The sequence below is a fragment of the Onychostoma macrolepis genome, chromosome 24 (genome assembly GCF_012432095.1).
Source record: "Onychostoma macrolepis isolate SWU-2019 chromosome 24, ASM1243209v1, whole genome shotgun sequence".
Classification (NCBI taxonomy): domain Eukaryota; kingdom Metazoa; phylum Chordata; class Actinopteri; order Cypriniformes; family Cyprinidae; genus Onychostoma; species Onychostoma macrolepis.
Genome location: NC_081178.1, coordinates 20429575 through 20451283, shown reverse-complemented (window position 1 = coordinate 20451283; position 21709 = coordinate 20429575). Strand labels below are relative to the sequence as shown.

Genomic DNA, 21709 nt, shown 5'->3' with positions numbered 1-21709 from the left:
CACAATAAAAAACACAAATAACTGGTAAGGAAATCATCAAGGATTAAGTTGATGCACTCCTAAAACAGCCACTGCTGTCTTAGAAAACATCAAAGACAGAATGAGGTTTTTTCCAGAATATGGGAAGTTTGATTCAGAGTGGTTCAGCAGAGTTGTATGAAGTGATCAATCACAATAAAACACAAGTTGCATGGTGATGCTCCAAAGCAATGTCTTTGAAGATCTGGTGAGAAATGCAATAATGAATGCATCTCTACCACAGTGAAGCATGGAGGAAGACGTGTCATGATGTGCGGAGCCTTTTCAGCTGTTTTGATTTGTCCTGGTCAGTGTCCACATTTGAATCCTATAAAGAATATTGGTCTTACATTAAATGCCAACTAACTGGGTAACATTTTTCAACTATTCATGTTTGAAGCCATCAGTATAATGGAACAACATTGACTCTTATTTCTGTAAAAACCATCTGCAAGTTTATACACACAGTTTGAACATTTAAAGAAAACAAAGGGGAAGGCTATCCCAAACTAACTTTATCTACAGTCTGCGCATTTCTTGCTAATTTTCTGAACAGTGATTTGTGGTTAAAGTGGGGAAATGTACCATTTAAAGCAAAATATTCAGCCATTTTTGGCTTTGACCCCCCTTTTTTCTGGGAGAGTATGAATTCAATAAACAAATACAAAAAGGGGGGGGGTAACATTAAGTTTTAACACAAAATGAGGGTAAGTTTTTTTTTGTATCAAGTACTTACACATTATACAGGTGCATCTCAATAAATTAGAATGTCGTGGAAAAGTTCATTTATTTCAGTAATTCAACTTAAATTGTGAAACTCGTGTATTAAATAAATTCAATGCACACAGACTGAAGTAGTTTAAGTCTTTGGTTCTTTTAATTGTGATGATTTTGGCTCACATTTAACAAAAACCCACCAATTCACCATTTTTAGTGAATTGTTGGCCTTCTGGAAAGTATGTTCATTTACTGTATATGTACTCAATACTTGGTAGGGGCTCCTTTTGCTTTAATTACTGCCTCAATTCGACGTGGCATGGAGGTGATCAGTTTGTGGCACTGCTGAGGTGGTATGGAAGCCCAGGTTTCTTTGACAGTGGCCTTCAGCTTATCTGCATTTTTTGGTCTCTTGTTTCTCATTTTCCTCTTGACAATACCTCATAGATTCTCTATGGGGTTCAGGTCTGGTGAGTTTGCTGGCCAATCAAGCACACCAACACCATGGTCATTTAACCAACTTTTGGTGCTTTTGGCAGTGTGGGCAGGTGCCAAATCCTGCTGGAAAATGAAATCAGCATCTTCAAAAAGCTGGTCAGCAGAAGGAAGCATGAAGTGCTCCAAAATTTCTTGGTAAACGGGTGCAGTGACTTTGGTTTTCAAAAAACACAATGGACCAACACCAGTGGTGGCTCTTGATGCCTTGACCCCAGCCTCAGTCCATTCCTTGTGAAATTCACCCAAATTCTTGAATCGATTTTGTTTGACAATCCTCATAAGGCTGCGGTTCTCTCGGTTGGTTGTGCATCTTTTTCTTCCACACTTTTTCCTTCCACTCAACTTTCTTTTAACATGCTTGGATACAGCACTCTGTGAACAGCCAGCTTCTTTGGCAATGAATGTTTGTGGCTTACCCTCCTTGTGAAGGGTGTCAATGATTGTCTTCTGGACAACTGTCAGATCAGCAGTCTTCCCCATGATTTCCTTCCCCAGGAAACCTTTGCAGGTGTTTTGAGTTGATTAGCTGATTAGCATGTCACCATATTCGGTAACACTTTATAATAACTGCACACTATGACTCATTAGTTAATCATTAATAAATAGTCAATTCATCATTTATAAAGCATTGTTCCAACATTAATAGGCATTAGTAAGCAGTTTATAAATACAGCTATAAATGTTTTGTTCTTGAGCATATCTATAATGTTTAATCATTGTATTTTCATACTTTATTAATGATCAGTTTATAATTTCTAAATTATTATGTTATTTACAAACCAGTTATTTAGGAGTTGTCAGCGGTTCATAAGATCATTTAGAAAGTGTAAGTAAATGATTAATAAACTATTTAAATGTACATTTATAAATCTTATTATTTAGACACATGATAATAGTTGCTCAGTGTGTTAATAAATGCTTTATTAACACGTTCCTGCTGTAATTCATGATTAAGTCAGGTAGTTATAAAACATTTAGTAGTTGCCAGCCATCTATTTTTGTGAGCTCATCTAAAGACTATTCATACCTCGTAAAGCATGTACAAAGGAGATTTAAAGGCTCATTTATCTTCCAAACAGACAAGTTAAACAAACACAACACAGAGGGATACAGAACACAGAAATATTTTTTTCATGATAAACTAAAAAGAAAAATTAAAGTGTACAGTTGGACAGTTGACTTTTTTTTCATCTTGAAATAAATATTTCTGAGTTCTGTATCCCTCTGTGTTGTGTTTGTTTATTTTTTTTCTGTTAGGAAGATAAATGAACCTTTAAATCTCCTTAAATCAAGAACAAGGCATTTATAGCTGTATTTATAAACTGCTTACTAATGACTATTAATGTTGGAACAATGCTTTATAAAGGATGAACTGACTATTTACTAATGCTTACCTAATGATTCATAGCGTGCAGTTATTATAAAGTGTTACCCCATATTCTAATTTGTTGATATAGTGAATTGGTGGGTTTTTGTTAAATGTGAGCCAAAATCATCACAATTAAAAGAACCAAAGACTTAAACTACTTCAGTCTGTGTGCATTGAATTTATTTAATACACGAGTTTCACAATTTGAGTTGAATTACTGAAATAAATTAACTTTTCCATGACATTCTAATTTATTGAGATGCACCTGTATTGTATTATATTAAAAAATAAAGATGCTTCATATAATAAAAATTGTTTTAGCAAAATTAATTATCCATTGCTGTATATGCCCAACAGAATCATGCATGCACATATAAGTATTTAGCGGGAGCATACAGTGGGGCAAAAAAGTATTTAGTCAGCCACCAATTGTGCAAGTTCTCCCACTTAAAAAGATGAGAGAGGCCTGTAATTTTCATCATAGGTATACCTCAACTATGAGAGACAAAATGAGGAAAAAAAATCCAGAAAATCACATTGTAGGATTTTTAAAGAATTAATTGGTAAATTCCTTGGTAAAATAAGTATTTGGTCACCTACAAACAAGCAAGATTTCTGGCTCTCACAGACCTGTAACTTCTTCTTTAAGAGGCTCCTCTGTCCTCCACTCGTTACCTGTATTAATGGCATCTGTTTTAACTCGTTATCAGTATAAAAGACACCTGTCCAAACCTCAAACAGTCCAACTCCAAACTCCACCATGGCCAAGACCAAAGAGCTGTCAAAGGACACCAGAAACAAAATTGTAGACCTGCACCAGGCTGGGAAGACTGAATCTGCAATAGGTAAGCAGCTTGGTGTGAAGAAATCAACTGTGGGAGCAATTATTAGAAAATGGAAGACATACAAGACCACTGATAATCTCCCTCGATCTGGGGCTCCACGCAAGATCTCACCCCGTGGGGTCAAAATGATCACAAGAACTGTGAGCAAAATCCCAGAACCACACGGGGGACCTAGTGAATGACCTGCAGAGAGCTGGGACCAAAGTAACAAAGGCCTCAAATCCTGCAGTGCCAGACGTGTCCCCTGCTTAAGCCAGTACATGTCCGGCCCGTCTGAAGTTTGCTAGAGAGCATTTGGATGATCCAGAAGAGGATTGGGAGAATGTCATATGGTCAGATGAAACCAAAATATAACTTTTGGTAAAAACTCAACTTGTCGTGTTTGGAGGAGAAAGAATGCTGAGTTGCATCCAAAGAACACCATACCTACTGTGAAGCATGGGGGTGGAAACATCATGCTTTGGGGCTGTTTTTCTGCAAAGGGACCAGGACGACTGATCCGTGTAAACGAAAGAATGAATGGGGCCATGTATTGTGAGATTTTGAGTGAAAACCTCCTTCCATCAGCAAGGGCATTGAAGATGAAACGTGGCTGGGTCTTTCAGCATGACAATGATCCCAAACACACCGCCCGGGCAACGAAGGAGTGGCTTCGTAAGAAGCATTTCAAGGTCCTGGAGTGGCCTAGCCAGTCTCCAGATCTCAACCCCATCAAAAATCTTTAGAGGGAGTTGAAAGTCCGTGTTGCCCAGCGACAGCCCTAAAACATTACTGCTCTAGAGGAGATCTGCATGGAGGAATGGGCCAAAATACCAGCAACAGTGTGTGAAAACCTTGTGAAGACTTACAGAAAACGTTTGACCTCTGTCATTGCCAAAAAAGGGTATATAACAAAGTATTGAGATGAAATTTTGTTATTAACCAAATATTTATTTTCCACCATAATTTGCAAATAAATTATTTAAAAATCCTACAATGTGATTTTCTGGATTTTTTTTTTTTCTCATTTTGTCTCTCATAGTTGAGGTATACCTATGATGAAAAATACAGGCCTCTCTCATCTTTTTAAGTGGGAGAACTTGCACAATTGGTGGCTGACTAAATACTTTTTTGCCCCACTGTACATTCATGCTCTGAAGCCATAGTTTCAGTCTTGATCACATTAGTGCAAAACATGGAGTCACATGCCTGTCTGTGTATCTAGGGGTATATAACAAATGTTACTATTCCATGTGTGAGCAGGTTTCTTAAGTGCTGGTTTGAAGTTTCAGCACTCAATAGAATCCCCCTGCAGTGCACTGTGATCTTAACAGCACACATGGGCTCTTTTGAGCAGAATAACTCTCTGGATCAATCCTTATGAGAGACTGAAACTACAGAAGTAAACAGAATCTGTTCACTAGAGACACTATAGAAAGCTGGATAGAATTTGTGCATCAGCTGTCTTACCAAAAGAGATGTGAATTCATGGAATGTATGTTTTCATGATCCATTTTACATTCCATGTAGTTATTGTATAAACAAACCTGCCAGTTATGGAGTCATTCAGTTTCTCCGTTACCTGATATTTGGCTTGGATGACAATATCACATGTATTTTCAAGGCTGATATTGGCTCATTAGTGAATCTGCAAGACATGCAGTCCATTTCCAGATCTTGTGGTTTCTGCGCGTTTAGAATTTGCACGATTTTGTCATGAAATTGATCTAACAGCCTTTTTATATATATATATATATATATATATATTGACAGTGATGGGCAGTTTAACTACATTTCTCAGTAGCGTGGCGGTAGCGTCACTGCTTTCTGAATCAAATAGCTTTTCGGTAGTTAAGCTCTTTTTTTGATCAAGTAGCGTAGTAGCGTCAAGAAAAGCTAACGTTACATTTTCCAAAGAAAGCATTCTGAAACTCGAGCTCAAATCAGAAATATAACAGCTACGGATCACTGATCCTGGATCAGTAAAAGTGACGCCACAGACACTAAAGCTCGTAACGCCATTGGCTCCTCAAACTGTCAGTCAAACCTCATTATTCCTCCCGCCTCTTTCGTCAATGAAGTGCAGCGCACGTTTTGGAGCATCTCAGCTTGCAGTCTGAAGGTAAATAAAGAACTGTTGATTGAATAAGTACAGCGGTTTCTTTACTCAAACACTATTTATAAAGGCTAATGTTTTTTTTTGTTTTTTGAGGAGTGGAGAAGAGTTTCTCTAGCATTTGTTGTCAAGTCACAGCCAAATAGCTCGTGTGAAGCGCTGAATCTTTCATAATATGATACTTTGGTCAAATAACAGAAAAAAACTGAACGCCCACATAATGACAGAAAACTGGGGAAAACGGGACACGAGTCAGGAAAAAACAAACAAACAAAAAAAAAACCTTAGCTGGTCAAAAGCTTCGTATTTGATCTTGATTTTGGTGAAATGTTTATATTAATATCTAATGACACATGCAACGATGCAAATAAACATAGCCTATCTGTAGTCCTAAACATCTATATGGTACAATACGATTTCATTAAAATACATTTGTTACAGTATTTATTAATCTTTGTTAATGTTAGTTAATGAAAATACAGTCGTTCATTGGTAGTTCATGTTAGTTCACACCCAGATAGCAAAATTTGTCTGGCCCACCTCTGGGCCACAACCTTGCTTAGCTTCTGGCCCAGTTCTGGCTGGGTCCCCGGCCCAAAACTGGCACACACACTGAAAACCGACTCAAACAATTTCCTCTGGCCCAGATGCGGCCCACGCCTGTAAAATGACTCTTATTTATTGACGTGGCCCAGATCTGGCCCGCATACTGTAGAGTGACTTATATTATTTTATGTGGCCCAGTTCTGGCCCAGACACTTTAAGCCAGATCTGGCTGAGATTCGGCTTGGGCCCCGGGCCAAATGTGGCCCAGAAACTGCTAAATGTAATTCAGCAGTGAAACACAAATACAACCATTTAAAAACATTAAAAAGGCTTTAATTATAAAATTACCAAATACTTTAATATAAATATATATGAACAAATGCACTACAGTATAAACATTCACACTTTTTAAACCACAAAGTAACAAGTAAATTATATTTACTGTATATTATATATAGATATATATATATATATATATATATAGATATATAGATATATATGAAGAGTTCATTTGCAGAAACAGATCACTTCGTTTTTAACAATTTTTAAAAATCATGTTTTTTCATTGTGCATTCCAATTAATCTCAATCAAACTGCATTCAGGTTATTTTGATTAGGTAAAGAATAACTAATAAATACTAGCTAACTAACACAAAAACAATAAAAACATAACAAAAAACATGATTTTTAAAAATATTTTAAAAACGGAGTTATCCGTTTTTGCAAATAAATTCTTCATATATAAAACATTGTGTGTCATAATTCAGTTCAGTTCTTATCAAATGGTGTCAGTGCAGTCAAGTCAATAATATTGCTGAATATTAGGTGTCTTCAACCAAGCAAGACAAAAGGCAACAGTGATAAGGAACCCAAACAAGACCCGGCTCAGTCAGGAAACCAGTTCTCGTCTGGCCAAACGAATGAACGTGGTGTGATTATTCCAGGCTGCATCACAAGTCAGATTGTGGATTGATATCATTCAGAATATTTCATCCAACTTCTTCTGCTTGAAGAAATATCACGCCAGCAGGTGAAGCTGGTAAAAAGGGTCTGTGCAGAGGGCTTGTCTGGTTCTCGTAGTCTTTGCTGAGGATCTGTGCTGGGGCCATCAATGAGGTCTTCACAGGGATCTGTCATCTAGCTGACATGGTCTCCGCTGACAGTCAGGGATGTGTTGTGGTCGTTCCTGGGAGTAGGTCCACCGTCTGGTCTGGATACCGACTGGATCAGCTGATTACTGTAACCTAGGGATAAGGGTGAGACAGTATATAAGCAACTAATATAAGCATTGATGTCATTCTTCTTACAAATTAACAAGTACATTAGATATTATAGGAAGTGTTGCTGCTTACCCTAATTGGTGCAGCATAAAGATCCTTTAAGAGATTTGAATTATAGAAATGTGATAGTGTGTCATGTGTATTGAAGGTTAAAGAGATGGTCTTTTAAACTCACAGAGTGTGTCTGCCTCCTGAAGTCCACCCTTTTGATCAGCTGGAGCCCACCTCTTCATAGTCCTTCATTGACCTCCATTTCAGCAGCATTAGCTTGAAAGTTTTTTCCAAATTGCAGCCTTGAAATACGTATAAATATATATTGTATGGTAATTATTTAATCTTAAGCATTACAGTTTTTTACAATCATTAGGACCAGACCCAGAATTCGCACCTGATATGTTTGATGAATGTTCATGCAGCAGCTCAGAATTTCTGTAAAAAAATAAAAAAATAAAAGGTCAGATTACACATATATAGTGTTCAGATTAAACTTTTAAATTAGTTTGCTCATAATAATCCCCACCACAGTAAAATAAGTATGATTTTAATCACATCATACGGCATATCTATGCTTCAAAAGTTTTCATTCACTCTAAAAACTGAACCTGCTCAAGTGCAGCAGACAGATTAGGCCTCCACTCAAGAAAAGATGATGCACTTACATTATACGGCTCCCCCTTACGTATCTATAATGTTTTTCTCTGTCAGAGCTTCCCACACGGCAGTGTTACCACAAAATAAATAATATTATTCAATTCAGATTGCACATATTGAATTAACTTAGCAGGTGTAATCAGTGGCGGTTCTACATTGAATTACTCTCCGGGCGAGACCCCCTCTGAGCGCCCCCCACCCATCCGAGAAAAAATAAAAAATAAAAAATTTTGCACAAACAGCCATGTTTTACTATAACAATATAAGTGTAAGACAAGCTTATATTTCTCAATTGCACAAATCATTCAACAGAACATTTGAAAAACACAATTCTGCACAAAACAGTATAAGTTATCAGAACTTAAATAAATATACTCTATGTACATAAAAGTGGCAAAAATATGTACAATCAGAATGTTTCACAATCAGGCTTTGACCTTTTTCTCTCCATCGCTGTGTTTATTTGGCACTCGACAATCAACAGATTTCCCATTCCCCAACACTGTCACTCACGACCAGAAGTCAAGACTAAACCAATTCACCTCCACATAATCGTTTTGTATTACCTATTTTTATTAGCCATTTCACACAATTCAGAAAAAAACAAAAACGTGCAAATTATAGGCCTGTGTTTTAATATTATGAATGAAATGTGCGTTATTTGGAAGAAAGTAAAGGTGCGACTGACTTTAGCCCACTAAGTGGATCAAAATCATCGTCGCTGTATGTGGATGCCCAGAGCTGTATGATACATCTTCGTACTTTTATAGAAACAGGAATAAAAAAGGATCTTACTTGGTGTGTTACTTTGTGCACAACATAGTAAATCATAATTTATAGCCTATTTGTTACATAAAAATAATATTTCTATGTTAAGACTAGAATAGGCAAACATTTGTACATTCATTCTAATTGTATCCTATTGCAAATACATTCACAATAGTATAGTAAAAAATAGTCATTTGTGATTGGACCAGTGTAGTGTAATGAGACGAGCTGCCTGGCAGAAGCCCCTCCTTGACGCGAATTCGTCTGAACTGCCCGGTTCGCCCATGCCTAAAACCGCCACTCGGTGTAATGCTATAACAGCGTGCTCAGTTTGATTCACAAACAAATGACTCATTTGAATGATTAAGTGAATCGAATCAGAGAGTCACTTGTATAGATGTTCATGGCGCCACCAGCGCAGTCCGACTCCTTTGATTCAATAGTGTCACTCGTTGAAAAAGACGAATCGAATGAATTCTAGCAAACAAAATAGAATTTAACTCATTAAAATTTAATTACCTAACATTATCATGCACTGGATACAGCTCATCGGTTTTTCATATTAAAAACATGCATATTGTTTTCCTAAAGAGACCGCGCCTGACAGTTAGGCCTAACGTTACTCATCAACACTCAATATCATATTGAATATGTCCGTGACCGAACGGTTTTTCTGACGCTATGTTATCATCGCAAGCCTAACAGAAACCATCTAAAAACTATACTCTTCGTGGCATTTAAACATCAAACAACACTAGATTGATCATTAAATAAATTAAATAACTTAACTTATCTTTTTGCAGCTGAAGTATTCCTCTTGAGAACTGTGCCCGCCGAAATCTCCTCAGGATTAACCGCCAAATCTCTCTCTCAGCGGCTGAGTTCCTTCATTCTAGCAGCGGCCCGCCAACTCGGGCCGAAGGTAAATTCACGCAACTACTCCGAGTGCGGACCTGCCGCACGTACAACAGCTTTCAGCCGAGATCGGCCCAGAGAGAAAAAGCCGTCTGTCAGCCAGAAGTGTTTTGTAGAGTCGGCGCGGCTCTGGCCCATTATCTTCTCACCAGTGCCGCATTTCAGCCAGAATCGGCCGGAGTGTGCTTGCTATCTGGGCAGTGCATTAACAAACAACTTTTGTTTTGATTTTAATAATGCCTTAGTAAATGTTGAAATTAACATTAAGATAAATGCTGCAGAAGTATTGTTCATTCTTAGTTCATGTTAACTACACTAGTTAACTAATGTTAACTACTGAACCTTATTGTGAAGTGTTACCATTTATATAAATGTATCTGTATACAGTAAAGCCACAATAACAACTACCAATAGGAGGTTTCCGGCCGACAGCAAAAATGTATTTTGCCTATGTCACAATTTGAGGTCAATCCGGCCCTGTACATGATACTGATTATGTTGCCAAATTGGTTTGGAACAGCTGTTGAATAAACAATTAAACTGAACATGCCTGCTTGACTGACAGTTTTATTGATCACTGAGAGAGCATTGACTTGGTATGATGTTGGTTCAATAGAAATATATATATATTTTTTTTTAAATAGCTTGGATGTAGTAAACTAATTTTGCCATGTTGCTGTAGCTTAGCTTGCTACATTTCCCAGGGCTGTAGCTTTAGTGTAGTTAAGCTTCATTTCAAGAAGAGTAACTGTTAGCTTAGCTCACTACGTTTTCCAAGTAGCTTGCCCAACACTGTATATTGAACATTTGATTTTTGCACCTGAACAAATATAAAGAAATAAATAATACTTAAAATATATAAATCTTTGTATATATATTTTTTGCAGTTTGCAGAATGTCTGTCAAACTTGAACAAAACAGAACAAAAAAGCACCATAAAGTGCAGTGACATGCTGTTGTTGTTTTTAAATTTGCAGAAAATATACTCACACTCATGACATCCAAGATGTAGATAGAAATTTAGCATTGCATCTCTTGCTCATCTATGGATCCTCTGTAGTGAATGGGTGCCGTCAGAATGAGAGTTCAAACAGCCGCTAAAACATCACAATAACCTAACATAAACCTATCATTAAGACATTTTTAACTTCAAACCTGAGGCCTCTATCCATAATATTGCTTTATCCAAGGAAAAAGTCTTCCAGTTTCAATCAGGAGAGAAATATGCAGATCAAACACTGTTTGCCAGCAAAAACAGTCCAAAACAATTCTTAAACAAATATGTCTGTGGATTTTGATGTGAGAGGACAACAGAGGATTTCTCATTGGAGGGAGTTTTATTATGGATTATGGCGCAGTGTTTTGGCCAGTTTAAATTTAAAATGTCTTGATAGATTTGTTTCTTACAAACGCACAGCTTTCACAAGACGTTAATTGATCAGCTGTCATGTAGATTACTTGTGGATTATTGTGATGTTCTTATCAGCTATTTGAACTCTCATTCTGACGGCACCCATTCACTGCAGAGGATCCATTTGTGAGCAAGTGATATTTGTATTTTTTTTGCAAAAATCTTTCCTGATTAAGGAAAAAAAACTCATCTACATTTCAGATGAGGGTGTGTACATTTGCAGCAAATCTTTATTTTTGGGTGAATTATTCCTTTAAGTTTTTTGCACAACAACTTTTGGAAAACACTTTAAAATGTCTGTACGGAGAGCATTTTGAAATGAAAAAGCTGTTTTCAAATATGTATGGATTAATGTGGACACAGCCTTAATTTTGCTCTCTTTTTTCACGTTCTGCGTGTTTTACATTGGCAGAACACTTTGAAATGATTACAAAGCTGTTACAGATGTAACTCTTTGACCTCAAAAAGGGTTTTAAATGTTCCGGTTCCTTTGGTCATGAAAGAGAAACAACATACAACAAATGGAGCCCGTCAAAGAATCAGTGACATGACTTTTTTGCTGCTGCTTTCAACAATGAGGGTTTAAATTTGCGACAAATTTAGATTTCTCCCATTTTAATCAACTAAGCTGTCTACACTAGAAGTGCTTGTTTCTATTTTTGATGCTTTGTAAAGCTACTCTGTCCACTTTATTTTTTCTGTCTGTCTGGAATAAAAATATTTTTTCCTATGAAATTTATTCATTATATATTAAGTTCAGACTATTAGTACTTGTGATGATTCTGACCTCCTTCATACTAGTGTAAATCATTTTTAATTTCAAACATATAGACAGCTGTAACAATATTATGTGATTATTTCACTCTTCAAAGTCTATTTTATGCCAATGGATTTCCATTTTTTAAAAATGAGGTAGACCTTACTATAACTTCTTAAAAGATTATTTTATTATTATTATTATTATTAATTTACTACTACTGAAAACTAGCCTCTCGGTTGATTAGTCAACATTCTAATAGTGAATCTTCCTATTAGTGAACATTCTGTGCTGGCTTGTAGCTTTGGCGCTGTCAGGGTGGACAAACTCAAGGTGTTGATGTGTTGTGACACATCAGCGGTCACTTCCAGTCTACAGGGTGTGAAAAATACAAAACATGAGCACAGATATACTGGCAGTCCAGGTGTTGAGAGCACAGTTTGGATCCATGAATGGAAATAATCTTCGACATTCAATGGCACAGCGAGGGCAGCTCACGCAGGACTCTTCAAAGTCATTCACAAAAGCTGGAGATGGCTGTAATGCTCAGGTAAACATGACCTGCTGTGAATGGCTAAAAGAGAGAGAGAAAGGATGAGTGATATTTAGGCTGAGAGATGTTGAAAGTGGCATGAAGGTGATGTGTCCCAGCAAACCTCTGTCTGTGGGGACTTACTGATGAGACATATCGCTGCTGTTTACTGTGAGATTCAGCAGGGGACCGAATCCCCAGGCTGAATCACCGCTGTGCCCATGTCCTCATTTACACTCGCAAGTAGACACCTACCTTTGAAACTTACTCTGAAAATTTAAAGGGCTAGTTCAACCAGAAAAGAAAAATCTGTCCTCATTTAAACATCCATGTATGAATTTACTTCCAACGAAGTACCATAATATTGGTCAATACAACTTGTGGCCAAACAACGTCCTCACTGGTTGCACAAAACAAATAACGTGACAATGTGTAGTCCAGTTCACAAATTTATGATTCAAATTTTTTATTTTACACTAAAATACTGTGCAGTAGAGTTTGCATGGATGCCCTTTCATGCCAACAACAAAAGATTTACAGGTGCTGGTCATATAATTAGAATATCATCAAAAAGTTGATTTATTTCACTAATTCCATTCAAAAAGTGAAACTTGTATATTATATTCATTCATTACACACAGACTGATATATTTCAAATGTTTATTTATTTTAATTTTGATGATTATAACTGACAACTAAGGAAAATCCCAAATTCAGTATCTCAGAAAATTAGAATATTACTTAAGACCAATACAAAGAAAGGATTTTTAGAAATCTTGGCCAACTGAAAAGTATGAACATGAAAAGTATGAGCATGTACAGCACTCAATACTTAGTTGGGGCTCCTTTTGCCTGAATTACTGCAGCAATGCGGAGTGGCATGGAGTCGATCAGTCTGTGGCACTGCTCAGGTGTTATGAGAGCCCAGGTTGCTCTGATAGTGGCCTTCAGCTCATCTGCATTGTTGGGTCTGGCATATCGCATCTTCCTCTTCACAGGTTAAGGTCAGGCGGGTTTGCTGGCCAATTAAGAACAGGGATACCATGGTCCTTAAACCAGATACTGGTTGCTTTGGCACTGTGTGCAGGTGCAAAGTCCTGTTGGAAAATGAAATCTGCATCTCCATAAAGTTGGTCAGCAGCAGGAAGCATGAAGTGCTCTAAAACTTCCTGGTATACGACTGCGTTGACCTTGGACCTCAGAAAACACAGTGGACCAACACCAGCAGATGACATGGCACTCCAAACCATCAATGACTGTGGAAACTTTACACTGGACCTCAAGCAACGTGGATTGTGTGCCTCTCCTCTCTTCCTCCAGACTCTGGGACCCTGATTTCCAAAGGAAATGCAAAATTTACTTTCATCAGAGAACATAACTTTGGACCACTCAGCAGCAGTCCAGTCCTTTTTGTCTTTAGCCCAGGCGAGACGCTTCTGACGCTGTCTGTTGTTCAAGAGTGTCTTGACACAAGGAATGCGACAGCTGAAACCCATGTCTTGCATACGTCTGTGCGTAGTGGTTCTTGAAGCACTGACTCCAGCTGCAGTCCACTCTTTGTGAATCTCCCCACATTTTTGAATGGCTTTTGTTTCACAATCCTCTCCAGGGTGCGGTTATCCCTATTGCTTGTACACTTTTTTCTACCGCATATTTTCCTTCCCTTCGCCTCTCTATTAATGTGCTTGGACACAGAGCTCTGTGAACAGCCAGCCTCTTTTGCAATGACCTTTTGTGTCTTGCCCTCCTTGTGCAATGTGTCAATGGTCGTCTTTTGGACAACTGTCAAGTCAGCAGTCTTCCCCATGATTGTGTAGCCTACAGAACTAGACTGAGAGACCATTTAAAGGCCTTTGCAGGTGTTTTGAGTTAATTAGCTGATTAGGGGGTGGCACCAGGTGTCTTCAATATTGAACCTTTTCACAATATTCTAATTTTCTGAGATACTGAATTTGGGATTTTCCTTAGTTTTCAGTTATAATCATCAAAATTAAAAGAAATAAACATTTGAAATATATCAGTCTGTGTGTAATGAATGAATGTAATATACAAGTTTCATTTTTTGAATGGAATTAGTGAAATAAATCAACTTTTTGATGATATTCTAATTATATGACCAGCACCTGTATAAATGCAAATTTGTTGTGTATTGTCATCATGTATTGTCATGACTATTGGATCATTTCTTCATGAGCTGTTCAGAGCAGATTAGCTGGAGGAAACGAACAGAGAAAGTTAAGGCTGTGGAATGTAAGTTTGTACTCCATTGTGATGGAACACCAAGAGACAGGAGGGAACACAGACCTGAAGCGTTGCTTTTCCTGCTTGTCAAAACATCCTGTCAAAACTGTCAAGCAATATAGACTCATGACTCACAAGTTGAGAACCACTTAACCCTAATGATGTCATTTATAAAATTCAGTGGTCCCAATTAAACATGACTTTAAATGTTTTGGATTTTCTCAATATATCAAACATTAGCATAGCATTAGCAGCAATTTCAAGCTAAATGTTGGGTAAAAGCTCAACTGATAAAAGTGGCTGAATGTATTTGTCTTAACACTTCAAAGTTGTGAAGGATAAGGCCACATGTTAAGCCAATTAACACAACATTAAATGAGGCTTGACAGCAAAAACAACAAATAGGACGTGCGATAATGAAGGGTCTGTGAGATAATTACTTCCCCTCAATTAGTCACGATCATGACCTAATTTTCGATCACAAGCACAGAAGTGCTGCGAGCACATTTCTCAACTCAATTTAACACTTGCATGCACCACAGGGGACAACCCTGCGAGATAAAATAAACTGGCAGAATTTATGAATATATAACGAGAGAAAGAGGTGTGAACCCATATTGGTCTAATTCATGTGTTAATCAGATAAGACACTGATGGGTTATGACAGTTGAATATCAAAGAAATATACAATATGAATTTGGCTGGTTTGCAATATTTAATGCCAAACCTCTTTTAACATTTATTTTTATCAAAATAGCATGCAGCACTGGAACACATGAACACATCAACCAGTTTGGTCTATGTTTGGAATAACATGTACACTGTGCACAGTATGTAATTGTTTTGTTCCAAACAAGTCTGTACTAGGAATGCCAGAGACAAGTAAAGAAATATCAGCTCTGTTGAAACACAACTTGGGGATTCAACCCAAATTTGAACAGTGTATGGCTGTCCCCCGTTCCTAAATCACAACCACATCACATAGGCTATAACAACCCTTATGACATGCACATGCACTGACACACACACTCAAATATGCTCTATAGTAGATTTTGTTAAATGGAATGGCCATGCTGTTTTCTGCTATTCATCATTTGCACAGCTGTCCTTTTATTTTCTTTCTTTTTCTATCCAAAGCAATAGCAGCAGCACTGAAAATGCCTAATGCCCATGTTTAGCACCAAAGCTCATGCAATTGCTGCTGAGCCGCTTCATTGTGCCATGTACTGCATGATTATCAGGTTACCTGATTCCTGGGTGTTCAAACTCACACAGTGTGCACCTTTCTTTAGTCTTAGGATGCATTTACATGAAAATGATGTACTAAAAAAAATTTTGAAAAAATTTCTTAAGTGTTTTTGAATAGTTTTGCATACAGTTCACAACGTTGTGAAAACAATCCCCATTCACATGAATCTCCGAAAACTACTTAAAGCCGGGTTCACGCTATACAGGAGTTTTAGGCCCATTTATCCCTCGATTGAATACAATAAAACTAAAAAAATATAACAAAATAACTAAAATATAATAAAATACCTAACTACATAATACTACTATTGTTAGAAATTGCAACAAAATTAAAATAGAAATAGAAAATTTTGAACTGCGGGTTTCGTCTGGTCAGAGGAGAACTGGCCCCCCGACTGAGCCTGGTTTCTCCCAAGGTTTTTTTTTTCTCCATTCTGTCACAGAGGGAGTTTTGGTTCCTTGCTGCTGTCGCCTCTGGCTTGCTCAGTTGGGGACACTTAATTTCTAGCGATTATCGCCGATTTGATTGCACAGATAATATTTAAACTAAACTGAGCTAGACAATGACATCTCTGAATTCAATAATGAAATGCCTTTAACTGAAAATTGAAAATTGAGTGTTTAATCTTATCATTATACATTACTGACACTCTATCCTCTAATTTGATACTGTTAAGTGCTTTGACACAATCTGTATTGTTAAAAGCGCTATATAAATAAAGGTGACTTGACTTGACTTATCCCAGATTTCACCCTCCCGAGAATCTGAGAAAAAAATCTTGTCGAGCACCTTGATCGGTTCCGATGTTCAGTGCAGATTATCTGTTAATGTGAGGTGTTTACAGATCGAATCTTGCACCTCCCGATCTGGTCACACACAAAAAGAGGCCGCCCCGATCATATCAAACATGCTTGATATTTAGGATTTTAAATTCAGACGGAAATTTTAGACTCAGTGTGCAATGACCTTAAAGGGATAGTTCACCCAAAAACTAAAATTCTGTCATCATTTACTCACCCTCAAGTAGTTCCAAATCTGTGTGAATTTCTTTGTTCTGCTGAACACAAAGGAAGATATTCTGAAAAATGTGGGAAACAGAGCAATTCTGGGGCACCACTGACTTCCATAGTATTTTTTTTTTTCCTACTATGGAAGTCAATGGTGCCCCAAAACAGCCTGGTTACAAACTTTCTTCAAAATATCTTCCTTTGTGTTCGGCAGAACAAAGAAACTCATACAGGTTTGGAACTACTTGAGGGTGAGTAAATGATGACAGAATTTTAATTTTTGGGTGAACTATCCCTTTAATGACAAAGAGAAGCAATGTAGTGAAATCGCCTCAATTTTAAACATACCGGACGAGTGTAGAAAGTTGCTAGCATGCTAACATATGTAAACATTAGTTGCTGAAACTCAATGACGATCTGCGTCACATGTGGCACTCCCTCTGACACGATAATCTAAGGCTGGCCCGAATTTCGATCGGGGGTGTGGCCCGATTTAAGGCTTGTCGGGAACTATTTTTTTGTCCAAAAAATCCTCTATTAAGTGGTGTTATTACAACTGCTCCTGATCGAGATGGAGCGTCCCCGAACTCAGATCGTAAATATTAAACATGTTTGATATTTAGGACTCTTGATCAGGCTGCCTCTGATGTGATATGCGCGATAGCCAATGAGAGCAAGCAAGCGTCACCTACCGGATGTTGCGTGCTTCTATAGCTGAAACTGGACAGCCACAAAAATGCCACAAAAGCAGAATACATCACCCAGATTCTTTTTTATACTTTGTTTTTCACTGTGAAACAAATGCGCTCCAGGAGAGCCAGCTGATAACATCATGTCTTCCATTTGTTTACCTTCTCAAGTCATGTTTGATCTCGCGAGTCTCCATGACGTCACATGTCACTGTGAAATCGCTCTTATAATCAGCAAGTGTATGGTCTCTCGGCCTGGTAAAATCATCTAGTATGTGAGCTCAGAGGATTATAAGGCTAAAAATCGGTTGAAACTGTCTTCATGTTTGTGGTCTCCCATGGTTTTAAAATCTATTAATATTTGAAAATCGTCTAGTGTGTTGCCAGCCTTAAAGGTGCTGTATGTAGGATTTTGACTCTGCTAAAGCATAAAAATACCATAATATGTTTGCAGATATTTAAGAAACATGCTAAGTTAACATACTTGTTTATCTGAAAAACAATGCTAGTCAGTTATTCTCCTTTGAAAATGTGCATTCCGGCCTGGAATGTCTGTGTTTGTTATGGTTTTTGAAACCCACTGCCAGTTTACCCAATTGTATGTATTTCGGCACCCCGGGTTGCCAGTTGGCGGAAAACACAGCCTATTTAATTTCCTTCATCGGTATGTGTGCTCGTTTCTGTTGGTGTCCTTAATCTGGCAACCTGTGTGTGCCTCAAGTCTGAGCAGGAGGGGCTGGGTGAAAAAAATCGTCTCCAATATTTTGAATTTGGACTGCAATACCTAGTTCAACCGCTAGGTGAGGTCAATCCTACATACAGCACCTTTAATAATATCTTGTAGTGTGTGATGCGCCCCAATTTTCAAATCTTGTAGTGAGTGCATGTTTAAGATTTGAGGGAAGAAAATCTGCAAAGATTCTCCTTATGTGTGTGCTGCAACCAGTCTTCATAAGTGATTGGGATTTTCAAATTCCTGTAGTGTGAGCCCGGCTTAAAATGATGCATGCCAGGACAGTAGTTGATGATGTTACTTTTGTAAAAAAAATAAATAAATAAATAAAAAACTTGCACATGACTGAACATGTAATATGCATGCTCATGACATCACTGTTTTCACAAATTCTCATTTTTGTAGTTTACACAGAGACAATACCAGTGTAATTTTCAAAAACGTTTTTAAAAGTTGGCGTTTTGCATCAGGCCCCCAAATCACTGATGTTGTTTAAATGAACAGCCAAAACACATAAAGTTGGGCATATACTGTGTGATCTGATTTTGAGCCGATTTCTGAATTGTCCTTTTTTTTTGGCTTTTCATTGCATACAGTTTAATCATACAGTGAGAGTTGATATTTAACAAAAACACTGCTTACCCATTTTTTTTTTCTTTATTCTTTATTCTTTTTTCATTTGTTGGCAGTTGAGTCAAATAACTAGAGAAGACAATAAGTTTTCCACTAAAAAGTGGATAAAAAATGCAAAATTATGTATTTATTTCTTAGGGCCCTGTTTTAATGATCTAAGCGCATGGTCTAAAGCACAGGGCGCAAGTGCATTCAAGGTGTGTCCGAATCCACTTTTGCTAGTTTAACGACTGGAGAACGGTCTAATGGGTGTTTTTTGGACGTAAAGTGCAATAAACCAATCAGAGTCTCATCTCCCATTCCCTTTAAGAGCGAGTTACGCTCGCACAATTCGCTATTTAAACGGCGGAATTTTAAGACGCACAGACTGAACGGTCGCGTCATGCGCGAGCAAATAGCCTACACAATAATATTCTTTTACACTGTAATACTTTAATTTTTAATATTTCCCTGTGTGTAATAAGCAAAGTGAACGCGCATTGTGGACCCGCCCAGAGGCGCATTTTCTACTAACGCGGTCTTTATAACGAATATATACATATATATATATATATATATATATATATATATATATTGCGCCATTGACTTTAGACCAGGTTTGAGTTGGTCTATGGCGCAGTCTATTTTCAGTTCTTTCAAAATGTGTAGTATTGGTGTGCCTCCAGGAACAGGGTTGGGAAAAAAACTGTTTTAAAGAATTGAAATATGCTGACTGTCTCATGCAGTGGTTTTAATCAGCACATTTGAAGTGGGATTATACATGCAGACATCTCATAGAAGTGCATATAATGTATAATGCATATAATATGAAATGCAGCAGTAACTGAAGCATTTCTATTTAATATATTTAATCTTTAGAATATGTAAGAACTACATTGTATTATTACCATAAAGTCATATTCTAATGTACTAAATTAATTGATTATTTGTTTGTTATTGTCTCTTTTTGTTCTGGAGCACATACTGGCCAGTACGCTGCATACCAAACACATCATGTCTTTGCAATCACTACGGTAAAATAGCATCATCTGCAGTATGCCCTATGTCCCCCCTCCCTCCGTTTGTTGGTCACTCTCAAAGGTCTGATGCTGTGTTAATGAGCCCCTTTGGGTTCAGTGTCAGATGCTTCTGTACTGACCTTATCCTCAGGCAGTCAGACAATGCTACGATGTGGGTGTTTGTTCAATTAGGGAACTTCTCTGTCCTCTAGTATGATTTTGAAGAAAAAGAAAAAAGGCTTTAAAATAATTATAGTTTGAAAGGGGACATCATAATAGCTTTAAACTTTGTTTCTCATTACATTTAATCATCAATTGTTTAAATTTACCATAATTTCTATCTTGGCCTTTCCATATGTGATATTGAAAAATATGATCTAATCGGATTTGTTAGTTGTCAAACTAGTGCCAAACTTGTCAGGCAATCAATTTTATTTTAATGTTTTTGTGTCACAGCCTTTTTCAACTTTTCTGCAAAAAGTCAGATGTGTCATCACCATCACACAACATATTAGTCCATGGGCCAAGCCAGAATTTGGTACCACCTAAGGTGGCAAAATCTCTTTGGTACCAGTTTGTTTGTAGAGTCCATATAAGTACTTTGAAACATGGTAACCATTTCAAATGAGTAGCTTTACTAATCTTTTGGGACAATCATTACTTTTGCCATTATCGTCCTACAGTATCTGCACAGCAGGTTTGTATGAAGTCTATTGTAAGAGGTAGCCATACATGCTATATGTTGATTTTTTCAGGACAGTCAGGACTATCCAGATCTGACATAATTTGACATGATATTTGTTGTATACATTTTATATTAGCCTTCACATTAAATAATACAATTTTTTGCATATATTAAATTGTTATATTTGTATATCTATCTCAAAAGATACTGATGTTGGGGGGGATATCTTTTCAGATAAGGATAGACAAGACTGTCTGTAATCTGGTGATATCAGAACCATGATGGTGGGACAATCCATGACCTAGCAATTTGAAAAAATATGTATGAACTGTATATGAAATAGTATATTATGCAACAACAATGCCTGGTGCTAGTTTCAAAACCAGATTACTCCACCATACTTTGTTGTAATGATAAGCCACTAGCATCATCTGAAAAGGTAAGTCCTGCTGTTTATTTTGATATGTGTTACCCTTGGAGGCCACAAGCACTTTGCAACTTATTCAGCTATGACTCAGCTGTGTGAAAATGAGTGAAGAAATGTCTGATGATTGCAACTTTGTTTAATTTGATGCATTTTCAAATCAAGATTACTCCAACCATCTTTGTTCTATAAGCAAGGTACTAGTGTCACTGTGAAGCAGAAGGTCCACCCTTTCATTTGATACCTGTTTTATGCGATAACAACTTCGTTAATAATTAAAAAAAGATTGAGTGTGTGGAGATGCAGAGATGGAAGTAGTGCAAGACGGCTGAAATTTCATGTGATTTCGAAATTTCACGTTCGATTACTTCACAATACTTTGTTGCACAGACTAACACATGACATAATTGGAAACTGCTAGTCCTGATGCTATTTTTAACACCTCATATTTAAATGTTCCTTGTTCTTGATATACCGGTATTTCTGTTATTTTCAATGTACATCACAGAATAGAGAAGTATGGCAGAACAAAGTGCAAGTGTTACACAGTCAGAGTGTTTAATACACTGTTCGGATGATGACTCTAACCTTGTGGCACCTGTGAATATACAGGTGCATCTCAATAAATTAGAATGTCGTGGAAAAGTT

At 37.3% G+C, this 21709-nt stretch overlaps 1 long non-coding RNA gene across 1 annotated transcript; it reads right to left on the bottom strand.

Moving 5' to 3' along the window:
* Positions 1 to 6661: 6661 nt before the first annotated feature.
* On the bottom strand, positions 6662 to 9863 carry LOC131533402 (uncharacterized). Its single transcript, XR_009269097.1, has 3 exons — positions 7757 to 9863; positions 7544 to 7661; positions 6662 to 7332 (listed from the first exon to the last, which is right to left on the bottom strand). It is a non-coding gene; the product is annotated as an uncharacterized LOC131533402 (long non-coding RNA).
* Between the last annotated feature and the right edge of the window lie 11846 nt (positions 9864 to 21709).